The sequence below is a fragment of the Macrobrachium rosenbergii genome, chromosome 56, assembly GCF_040412425.1.
Source record: "Macrobrachium rosenbergii isolate ZJJX-2024 chromosome 56, ASM4041242v1, whole genome shotgun sequence".
Lineage (NCBI taxonomy): Eukaryota > Metazoa > Arthropoda > Malacostraca > Decapoda > Palaemonidae > Macrobrachium > Macrobrachium rosenbergii.
Genome location: NC_089796.1, coordinates 15,305,513 through 15,318,934, shown reverse-complemented (window position 1 = coordinate 15,318,934; position 13,422 = coordinate 15,305,513).

Here is a 13,422-nt window from a genome sequence, read left to right as displayed (position 1 = left end):
CATAGAATTTAGGCCAAAGGCCAAGTGCTGGGACCTAAGAGTCATTCAACGCTGAAACGGAAATTGACATTAAAACGGTTTGAAAAGTAACTATATATCAATTTTTAGGAGAGGGTGGAAAATAAGATGGAAGAAAGAAATATGAACGGAGGTACAGTAAAAGGAATAAAAAGTTTCCAGCCAGCAGCCGAAGGGACGCTGCAAAGTACCTTAAGTAATGCCCACAGTGCACCGCATGAGGTGCACTGACGTGGCCACCGAAATCTCTCGGTGGCCAAGGCACCACCTCCCCACGGGAATGGTTCCGAATGTTACCCAACAAAACATTTTCGCTGAAGGGAAACTTAACTTTTGAGGAAGATATAAACACTTTTCTTAGTTCGTGTATTGTATATAGTTACTGTTACGATTATTTCTTCTCCTACTACTAGTGCAAATAATAAAAAAACATCCATTTTGTTGCGAACAGCACCGACAGAATTATAAAACGAACAGTCCATACGACAAATTATATATAGTAATTATATATATAAAATTTAATGCAACAAACGTTGCGAAAAGCAAAAATAAGTCACTACACTGAAGGACAATCTAGCGCTCTTTTTGCGTACTGCATATAAATATGTAATTTTCGTGTACATATATAAGTATTATTATTATTATTATTATTATTATTATTATTATTATTATTATTATTATTATTATTATTATTATTATACTGGCACAGATGCTAAAAAAGATACATGTAATTGTCCGAGTATTTTGGCAGAATACCTTAGGAATGGACGGAATACACTTTCATGTAACGTGGCTAACGCATTCATTTCGTGAATGGTTAGCTTTTACGAGAAATCGGCTAATTGCTGACGATTTGTTGCCATGAAAACCGTGTCACCCATTATGACACATAAGGATTTCCGTCTGTTCATATGCTTCATGTCTAGCTATATACTCATGGTATATTTAACATACCGTAAATTATAAGTGAAACTGCCTAACAATCCAATTTATCAAGTTTGACCTTGAAAGGTCAGAGGTCATGGGGACAGTCAAAGATCTCAATGTTGATATCAAATATCCAATCATAAACGTTCCAGAGCAGACGAGCTGATCGAAGTGTGTCCGTTGTATCCGTTGTATCAACGGATACAACGAAATCTCATAGTTGAGTGTCTGGTTAAGGCGAGTGGCGTCGCGTAGCTTTGGCGGAGGTATCGTCTGTACTGAGCATTCTATATCCACTTGGTATTTTCTCAATGGTCAGCCTAACTTAATTTTTGCTTATTTTCTCTTATTACTAAAACCTTTCTTCAGTCCCAAAAATAGTGATTTCCATAGTATTGCATATTTTTCTTATTCCTAAAACCCTTCTTCAGAACCAAAAATTATTTCAGTTTACGATTTTTCCAGTGCTTCTCATCTGCATATTTTCACTTATCGCCTGCTTAAACTTTATCAAGGAGGAACCTTGAGTCACCGGGAAATCAGCAGTCCTGTTTTTCCATCCTTTATTTCAATAAATTGCCGAAGGATAGAAGTGGCCTGGTGTGAACCTCTGGACTGCCTAACAAGAAAATCCATATTCTGTATTCCAGTGACGTTCCGAAGTGAGTCAGAAACCAATGAACTTACGTAAGCTAGAATAGGCCCAGTTATCTACCTGTCGAAGAGTACAAGGGACGGAGCAGACCTTCTGAATTCTTAAAGGCGAATTCTTTAAGTAAAACGGAGCAAACCTCCTGAATTCTTTCTTAAAGGCGGATTCTTTAAGTAAAATGACACTTTCCGCTCACGCACCCTTACCTTTTAAGTTAGGTCATAAAAAACTGGGAGATATTTACTTGATAATATCGAACAACAGCAAAGAGAGAGAAGAAAAAAATGATAACGTTGACATTACCAAACAAAAACCACATAGTAATAAACATTTAAAAACATCCCAATAAAAATCAATGTTTGTGTTGTCTGACATTCATTTATATCTTTCAGACCACTATGTCATAGCAGTCTCGCTGCAACTCATACTCGTTCTAGAAGAAGAAGAAGAAAAAATAAAGATTTATTGCATTCCATCTAGCAGGGACCACAGTGGGAGGAGAGAGAAGGCGGTGTGGGGAAAGCTTCTCACACTAACTGCCCCCCTACTAGGCAATTACTGGTCTACCCACGACCTGAACATTAACGACACCATTCGTTCTACTTCTTTATTCGTTTCTTTTTCCCGGGTAACGGGGACGAAAGCAAAACACGTGTTTTGGAAAAAATGAACGCTCGTTAAAATGCCTCTTAAAGAAGCAGTCATACTTTCGCTCGTTCCTTAATAGTTTTCTTTTTTGATGATTTTTTTTTTTGCTGAACTTAAAACTGTGGAACAGCGCATTTTTTTTTTCATATTTTTCGAATGAGTACCAACCGGAAGTTTAACAACGATGTTAGTGGAAAGAAAATCTATTATTCGACACCACGAACTTCAGTCTCTCCGTCTTGCATTCTATAAATCAACTGGACACTTTCTCCTCTTGCAGACCGTGATACACTGGCCCCCTTCCCGCCTCCCCCCACCGCTCTCTCTCTCTCTCTCTCTCTCTCTCTCTCTCTCTAAAGTCTTTTATCACTTTCTCTGCGCTTCAACCCCCGGGATTCTAAATCTCGGGAGCGCCTTCCCTCTCAATCTCAACAGAAACGACTGTGGTCTCTCTCAGAGACGAGTTGGGAATGGTCAGTTAAAGGTCCAGTCATAGTTCTTCATTGGATGGGTTGGTACCGTTCTCGGCTAGTACTCTGCTGGGCCCACGTTCGATTCTCCGACCGGCCAATGAAGAATTAGAGAAATTTATTTCTGGTGATAGAAATTAATTTCTCGGCATAATGGTTCGGATTCCAATAAGCTGTAGGTCCGTTGCTAGGTAACCAATTGGTTCTTAGCCACGTGAAATAAAATCTAATCCTTCCGACCAGCCCTAGGAGGCTGTTAATGAAGCTCAATGGCCTGGTTAAACTAAGGTATACTTAACCTAAAGGTCCAGTCTTCTGTTGAAGGCAAAAAGAGAATTGAGATAAAAATAAAACTGTCGTCTCGGCAGCAGGGCCTGAAAGCAAAAATTGTTCTACAGATTTTTGGTTCTAATCAATGCCGTTCGTCATTAATAGTATAGCTAAAAATTTAAGTATAAATTGTAAAAAGATGTGTTGATGGTAATCTATCTATCTAACAGTCTATTTATCTATTGATATATACATATACATATTATTATAGTGTATATATATATATATATATATATATATATATATATATATATATATATATATATATATATATATATATATATATATATATATATATATATCTCAAATACAAGATAATATCATTCAGGCACAAGGCTCATGTAAGCCAGCCATCGCATAAATCTAGGATAAAACATTACAACCTTCGCGACACGAAAATCTGTCTTTCATTACAGGCAGATACACTGCGTACATTTTATGGCACTTGTTTATAATGCATGAAAAGGGCGTAAAAAAACCATCCCCTTAGTATAACTGGACATCAGGCATGTTGATGCTTATCGGAAAACGTCAGGTTTAACCAAGCAGAGAGAGAGAGAGAGAGAGAGAGAGAGAGAGAGAGAGAGAGATAACATCAAGTTGTGATGCCCAACATCATCCTTAAATCACAACGGTAGAAAATAAACGAGGAAATAAAGAACAATTAAAGAACGGCAGCTCATTTATAATTCCCACTAAACCTTTAAATCCACGAACACAAAAAACAGACAATGCAAAGAAAAAAAGAGTCAAGTAAAGACAGAGATGAAAACAAAAACATTATGACATTGACATTAAGAAGAAGGGGAGGGGTAGGAATGTGATTGGTAGTGGGTAGGGATGTCATGGGTGAGGGGGTGGGGATGTCATGGGTGAGGGGGTGGGGATGTGATGGGTACGGGATAGGAGTGTGATAGGTGGGGGTAACAATCACATCGTTCACGCTTTATCAAAACAAAAGGTCAATTAGCAAGTGAAAAATAATGTCTCTTGTATGGTCGAAAATATGACGTTCCGAATCTGAATGGATGATTCAACTCCCTTAACGAGCCGCAGTCGTAAATAAGAGGTTTAAAAAAAAAGAAAAAAGAGCCACAATACTTAATAAAAAGGGATTTAACAAGTGGCGATAAGAATCGCATAAGAGAGAGAACAATAAGCTATAAGTAATTTCGACTGGAGAGTCAACATACTAACAGATGGAGAACGACTTTGTTCACACACTCTTGAAGCTCGCCTTATCAGATGAGAGAGAGAGAGAGAGAGAGAGAGAGAGAGAGAGAGAGAGAGAGAGAGAGAGAGAGAGAGAATTTGGCTTCGTTCAAAATATTGGGATCTAATGAAAATGACTGATCTGAAAATAATATTAGAAGGAGCTTATAGAAATGAAATTTTGCTTTGATTTAAGCAAAGAACTATAATTAGGTTAACCTAATGGCAATACCATGTAGGCATGCGTAACCGTATGTAAGTATATATATATATATATATATATATATATATATATATATATATATATATATATATATATATATATACTGTATATATATACATATAAATATATGTATATGTGTGTGTGTATATAAATATGTATATATATATACATATATATATAACGCAAAAAAGCTCGACAACTTCAGCTTTAATGTGTAAATCCTTCTCGATATTTTATACACAAATTACAAAGACTTAGACCCCTTCACCAGTTAACTGAAAAAAACATCGAGAAAACACACTTAAAAGAGAAACGCTAACCGGATCACAAAAAAATGTAAAAAAAACACTAATAAAATATTTCACGTATCCATAAAAGCACCTGAAATCAGTCGCCCCTCCCCGAGATACGAACTGCCCACGCAGACTGACAATTGCCTGACAAAGGGATGCTATTAAGTGAATAAGGAGAGAAAGGGGGGCTGTGTAGTATCTAGCGTTTGGTTAATAAATGATAATGACTGGGCTTAATTTGATTACGAAGTTGTTAGTAATTTGAAAAAATTCTTTTCAAGATGGTTATTTTCCGTTACAACATATTGCGCTTCTTTTGTCTTAGGCAGTACATTAGTGTCCTGGTAGTTAGTCAATTGTGGTGGGCTGTAGCCAGAAATGCTGTGGATAAAGGCATAGGCCTCGGAACCCCACCCCAAAATAATAACAGAGTACCAGAAATGTAACAAAATTAGCGCCATCCACCATATATATATATATATATATATATATATATATATATATATATATATATATATATATATATATATATATATATGTGTGTGTGTGTGTGTGTGTGTGTGTGTGTGTGTGTATTATAGATAGATAGATAGATAATCTATCGTATATATAAAATCTATCACATATATATACATACATACATACATATATATATATATATATATATATATATATATATATATATATACTATATATATATATATATATATATATGTGTGTGTGTGTGTGTGTGTGTGTGTGTGTGTGTATAAGCATGCCTGTGTGGACGGGAGGAAAGGCAGTTGTGTGTGGATGAGTGTGTGTGTGTGCCAATGTTCACGAGAAGATCCCAGGCCCCATGTTGAAAGTGGACGTTACGTACGTAGATGACGACTGAACATCAGCATGATGAAGGAAAAGATGAGTTCATTACGATTCCAGCAACGAGCAACGAGTTCCCGGGCTACGAGTGATGAGCATGAGGGTTGAATGCACTTTCGGGGACACTCAGACAGTGCCTAAATGGGGGGAAGGGGCCGGGCAATAGTAGGCTAGGAGAGATTAGGTTAGTTTGGTCAAACATTACAAGATAATTTCAGAAGAGTCGTGACTTTTTTTTTATTTTCTCACTTGGTATTGACGTGGAATGAAATCGTGGGAGTTCCTTTTCGGGTACACCTTTCAACAGCTATCGAGAGCAACAGCCGAAGCTGTTAACTTGAATAAAGATTAGAAGAACAGAAAGATACCAGCCCATGGGCCGCGGCAGAGAAAGCAGCCCACTTTCGAAAAAGGAACTTGGAAATAAAGAATAACCTGAATACAATATGAGGCAAATACAACAATATATACGATAAAAAATATATATCATAAATACAAATAAACTATGAACTACCATGTTACGAAACAGAATCAATTTCAAATTTTTGTTCTGGCAATAAGTATTTGATTTGGCACTTTAACAGGCACAAAAGTGAAACAATAATCCACGCCAATGCTTGGTAGTTACTTATAATCCTGACGCCAAGTGAAAAAAGAAAATTACTTGAACTTAGAAGAAATATGTCTCCTATGGCGGGCGCGCGCACACACATACACACGCACACACACACACTAACAAATACAGAACCTCTCAAATTTTAGTTAACAACGGCTTTGACAAGAAAACGGTTTCAGAAGGCCTCTTAAAAAATTATATAATGCGCTGCATAGCCCCTCACCAAGACGCAGCCACACACAAAAAAAAAAACAGTGCATAAACGTATTCAAACTAAAAGCAAGAACAACATTCATGGAACATTACACAAAAAAGAAATGTAAGACCTACCGAAGAAAATGACAAAACAGAATTAACTATATATTATAATGCTAGTAAAACGAGTAACCTAATTATGAAAAACACCTGAAGACTAAATCAAGACGCCATGAGAAGGATAAACAGTTAGTGAGAATAGAAAAATAACATAATTTAAACAGAATATCTCCCGCGCTGCAATATTATTTAATGAAATATGTTTGAGAGAACGCCTTCTCCTAATTATTATTATTACTATTATTGAGGAAAAAATAAGACCCTGTTTTCAATGTTGGCATATTGTTAAAAATACACTTACAAGCCGTATAGGCTCTTTTCGTCAATGTTAATCTTTTTATATTTAAGAATATATCAAGATTAACACTCAAGAAAATGGTCTTATTATGTTCCCATCTTTAAAACCCGGGTTGCTTGCATAGGCTTCAATATAATAATAATAATAATAATAATAATAATAATAATAATAATAATAATAATAATAATAATAATAATAATAATAATAATTATTATTATTATTATTATTATTATTATTATTATTATTATTCGGGCCTACGAAACTGCAACCACACGTCAAGAGAAATCTCCCCATCAGACATTGGCAGCATATCCACTATGCCCAGGGAATTTACGATAAACAAACGTCAGCTGCTAACTAAAACAGACACCAAACAAGATTCTCAATTCATGTTCACTTCACAATCTACATTAACATTAAGCAAGGGCAGGGGGAGGGGAGGGGAGGGGAAGGAAGAGGGGTGAGGAGACGCTGGGCCAAAGGATGAAAAACTAAATTTGGCTTCAATTCTCGAATCATGCTTCCCTGCACACAGCGATCGCAAAAATATGGCCGTGTCGAATCCCCTTCTAAAGAGGAATAAAGCCTTAATGAAAATGTACTGGAGTTTTAGGGATTACTGAAAGGCAGGCAATTACAAACTTACAGAAAAACTAATTACCTGTAATAAAGGAACCTCTCCCCAGCCCCCCCTCTCTATACCCTGGAGGAGATATTGTCGAATTTTTATGCTTGGACAAACCCTTTCTGCACATGGGGGTAATTTATTGGCTCCATAAGGAGACTCAACAAGCAATTTGTCTGGAAGCGCTTGGACCCCAAGGTTGCGTGGAAAGCGAGGTGGGGGAGGGATAGGGAGGAGAGGCGTGTGGAAGGCTACTATTAAGGAGTTGGGGGGAGGGGCTGGAGACTGCATATACTTCCGGGAGGTCTGAAATTACGATTCACCAAAGCTAACTCTGATGTCGTAAGATTAAATACATCCCAAATGGCTAATCCATCATGACGTCATAATGTAGACATTTCCTGATTGGCTAATCATCTCGTCTGTCAGGTTAAAAAGGGATGGTTAATGGCTTTTTCACCGCCAATTAAAAAAAAAATACGAAGAAAATTATTACAAGCAATCAACGAGGAGTCATGAACCTGCCTGAGATTTTGATCGATACTTTAATAAAGAAATGTTAATACTAAAATTTATAATAAAATCATGCCCACAAAGCACAGACATGTAGAGATATATATATATATATATATATATATATATATATATATATATATATATATATATATATATATATACATACACATGTGTGTGTATATATTTATATATATATATATATATATATATATATATATATATTTATATATATATATATGTGTGTGTGTGTGTGTGTGTGAATACAAGTTATGGATATATGCTGCAAATACTAGAATAATCAGGTGAAGCAAAAGAATGCTTCCCAAACGCTTTCGTGTATTTACTATGTACACATCTTCAAAGGGAATTCCTTGATGGGTATGCCTAGAGTAAATATTATGATACTGCTTGCAAAGCAATTTTATTTGCCCCTCATTCTAGCATTTTATATATATATATGTATATATATATGTATATGTATATATATATATATATATATATATATATATATATATATATATATATATATATATATATATATATATATCAAACTTACATACATGCAATACTCATACAGTGACCAAATTTTAATTTTCCGTCAAACGCTAAATTTCTCTAAAACTAGGATATACTTTCTATAGAAACAAAGATCCTAGCTACTGCCCCATTCTATTGACAGCTGCTGACTCAAATACGAAAGACTATAAAAGCAAGATACTTCAAAAACTCCAGTGTCTCTTCAAAAAGACTTGGGTTGCTAACTGAATACCGGATACAGTCTTCTCTTTGTACTTCTTTTTTTTTTTTTAACTTGCTTTTTCCCATTTTTTGTATGGGGTCAATCGATGCCTTCTTTGAAGGACTTTGATTTGGCTTACGGGTAGAACGTAGTCTCGATCGGCTGCCTTGCCTGACATCGCTTAGACCCCGGTAGCGTATGTATGTACATATCGTAACTAAATCACCAGCTCCCTTTCTCCCACCAACGAGGAGATTGAGCGGTTAGGTCGACAGTTCTGAGACGTGTGGTGTCTGTTATGTTTTTAGAGGATGTTGGAGTGGCTTTGTTTGTGTGTGTATTAGTCTGCAACATTGCTTTTAGCAAACCTATCCGTTGATTACATGCATAATCCCTGGGTATCTACACGGATAGCAAAGTGTCCACCTCTCTGACAGTTACAATCTTCTCTTTGTACCAAGCCTACTAAGTTAGACATCCGACACTTTACATGCTGTTGCCTTCTTTCTCCCAAATTCCAGACGAATGGTGTTCTCATTCTGCTTCCATTTCTGGTAGTCTATTCTCTTTACATGGACAAACCACTACAGTATTTGCCGATACATTTTCTTATAATTATAACATTCTGTTTTGCCATATCTCCTTCCCTAATTCCTCGTCCATTCAAGCCTTGCATATATTTATTGCTTCGAGACACTGCTTACTCTCGACAGAATCAGCCAAGTTCTTGCAATATTCTGCCAACTCTTATCAAATGACAGCTATTAAACACTCCTACAATCACCTGTAGCACTTACACATAAGAGCTATTAAATTCGACCACTTCCACCCTTTACTGACTCATTACGGTATTTATTCCTCCTCCATATCAGATACCTTAACTCCAAAAACATTATAATATCTTTATTACGGCCCAACTTTCTCTTCGCGCATGATGTTGGTCTGCTTCATCAACATTTCCGCCCCACTCATCACCGCTATCGTAATTAAACCCCCAGGTATTCGACCTTCCCTTCAGATTGGGCTTCTCATCCCGAAGTTTTTCACCTATATCGTGCGTTTTAATGTCAGTTTCATTCATCACCGCCTCATTACGTGAATGAATCGATCGCGACCTTACGCATCGTTAATAAGAGAGTTACTGCTACCCTAAGCCGATAGCTCTCCTGTCTAAATATTCACTCAACATTCATTATAGCAAAAAAGAAAAAAAAATAAGCCGAATTAGGGGGTTTTAAGTATTATTGCGGTTTAACGAAAAATGCGAAATTAACAAAGGTATTTAAGTAAGACGGAGGTTTTCCTCTTATACCTGTCACTTCAATACTGGTGGCTATACCTATCCCCCTACTGTCTGGTATTTTCCCATAAGGTCTTCATAGTTAGCGATCTAGCGGTGATAATTGTAAATATACATAAATAGATGTATAATACTAAAACCCCGAAACGTTTGTTTGTTTGTTTGCACACCGGAAGTTAAACGGGCTGGTGCTGCCTGTACTGTAGACTTCCCCTTTCCCCTCTTCCTCCCCATCCCCGCCCATCTTTCATAATAATATTAATAATTGCTATTGCATTACTGGAAACATTTGACATACATCCACATTCTTCATTTATTTTCCTTACTTTAGTTTTGATGTTGATACTGACATTCTTCTAAACATTTCCCTAACTCATTTACGCATTATTCATGTCAGGGAATGTAAATTGGTCCCTTTTACTTAAAACAAAAATCAAGGCCTAAGAAAATCCGAAAAGTGGAGTTATAAGTTGCAAGATAACATTGCGATAGACCCTTCATACTGAATGGCTTTCCAATCAGGATTATTAACCTTTCTTTTTAGAAAGCTGTTTGGGAATTATTCTTTCTGTCGTTTCTGTAATTTTATTAAACAGGTGAATGCTCATACATATCTTCTTGTATATAAAATTGAATGTTTGTATATCTGTATGTTTGTGCAATATAGAAATCCGAACTGCTCGACCGATCTAGACAAAATTTGGCACGTGGCCATCGTTTGACCCAACTTAGATAATAGGGTAGCTTTCAAACCCGTAACCCCGCACCCCTCCCCTTCCCCTTCCCCTTTGTAACTTATGTGGTAAATACACTCTACAGGTTTATCATACCTCATTTCATGTACTCGAGGCCATAGGAATATATTATTGAAAATATTTTTCAGTCACCACAGCAATACCTGGATAAAAGGGACAGTCACCACAGTAATACCTGGATAAAGGGGATAGTCACCACAACAATACCTGGATAGAAGGGACAGTGACCACAGTAATACCTGGATAAAGGAGACAGTCACCACAGCAATACCTGGATAAAGGGGACAGTCACCACAGTAATACCTGGATAAAAGGGACAGACAGCACAGTAATACCTGAATGAAAGGGACAGTCACCACTGTAATACCTGGATAAAGGGGACAGTCACCACAGTAATACCTGGATAAAGGGGACTGTCACCACAGCAACACCTGGATAAAGGGGACAGTCACCACAGTAATACCAGGATAAAAGGGACAGACAGCACAGTAATACCCGGATAAAAGGGACAGTCACCACAGTAATACCTGGATAAAGGAGACAGTCACCACAGTAATATCTGATAAATGGGACAGTCACCATAGTAACTCCTGGATAAAGGGGACAGTCACCACAGTAATACCTGGATAAAGGAGACAGTCACCACAGTAATACTTGGTGAAAGGTGACACACAGCACAGAGATACCTGGATAAAAGGGACAGTCACCACAGTAATACCTAGATAAAGGAGACAGTCACCACAGTAATACCTGAGAAAGGGGACAGTCACCACAGTAACTCCTGGATAAAGGGGACACTCACCATAGTAATACCTGGATAAAGGTGACAGTCATCACATTAATACTTGGTGAAAGGTGACACACAGCAAAGTAATACCTGGATAAAGGGGACAGTCACCGCAACAATACCTGGATAAAGGGGACAGTCACCACAGTAATAACTGGATAAAAGGGACAGTCAACAAAGTAATACCTGCATGAAAGGGACAGACATCACAGTAATACCTGGATAAAAGGGTCAGTCACCACAGCAATACCTGGATAAAGGAGACAGTCACCACAGTAATATCTGATAAAGGGGACAGTCACCACAGTAACTCCTATATAAAGGGGAAAGGGGACAGTCACCACAGTAATACTAGGTGAAAGGTGACAGACAGCACAGTAATACCTGCATAAAAGGGACAGACACATCATAGTAATACCTGCATAAAAGGGACAGACACATCATAGTAATACCTGGATAAAAGGGACAGACAGCACAGCAATACCTGGATAAAAGGGACAGAGCACAGTAATACCTAGATAAAAGGACAGTCACCACAGTAATGCCTGTCAATTCACCCACGGCTGTTCAAAGGGTGAACGTTCGCATGAAAAATGTAGAACTACCCCCTCTCCTCTCCCCTCCTGCCCCCTCCCCCTTTCCATTTTCTTCTCCCCCTACACATAGCCTGTCATTCAAAGTTTTCCCGGGCAGTGCCGGGTTGCTTAGCTAGTGTGCGTATGTTTATATGTAATATATATGTGTGTATGTATATATATATATATATATATATATATATATATATATATATATATATATATATATATATACACACATAAATATATATATATATATATATATATATATATATATATATATATATATATATATATATATATATCTATATCTATCTCGATTTTTGTCACTTATACTTGCGTAACTTTTTTTATGGTCACAGATGTTAAGCTACAAATATCGTTTAACATTGAATTCACTTCACCTTGCGGATAATTTACACCGAAGGAAAACTACAACTGATAAGTGCTTCTGTAAATCCTGAACGGCGCACAAGCATTTATCAGTGATAATTCCTTTAAGGTGCAAGCTATTCAATGGAAAGAGAATTCGATGTTTTACGATATTTGTCGCTTAATATTTGGGATACATATACATACACACACACACACACACACACACACATATATATATATATATATATATATATATATATATATATATATATATATATATATATATATATATATATATATATATAAATATATATATATATATATATATATATATATATATATATATATATATATATATGTATGTATGTATACAGTGGGTGTGTATGTGTGTGTGTTTGTGTATACGTATACATCTTAGATACTCTGATGTTCTCCATGAAGACTTGAAGACGATTCCGAAGACCGAGAGAGGAGGCTGGAGCCTAAAGAGCTGAGGAGTTGAATGAGTCTCCTCGTGAACGAAGCCAAAGAGATGAAAGGAACTGGCTCTGCAGGACTGATGGTGGAGATGGTTGGAGATCCTTTTCCAGAGAAGGGGGGGATAGAGAAGGAGTTCTCTATCCTTCTCCAGAGAGAGGATGGGGGGAAGAGATCCCTCTCCACCTTCAGAAGTACAGAGGCAAGTCCTCCTCTTCAGCTTCGACTCCTCTGCCCTGAGGAGCTTTCCCGTTCTGTCGACTTTTCACCGAGACTTTCATGTTCCTCTTCTTCTTCCACAGGACGGACCAACCAACTGACAAACGGACTCACTGGTCGACCGACAAACAGGCAGACCGACCGACGGATGGACTGACTGACTGACAGACGGACTGACCGACCGACTGACA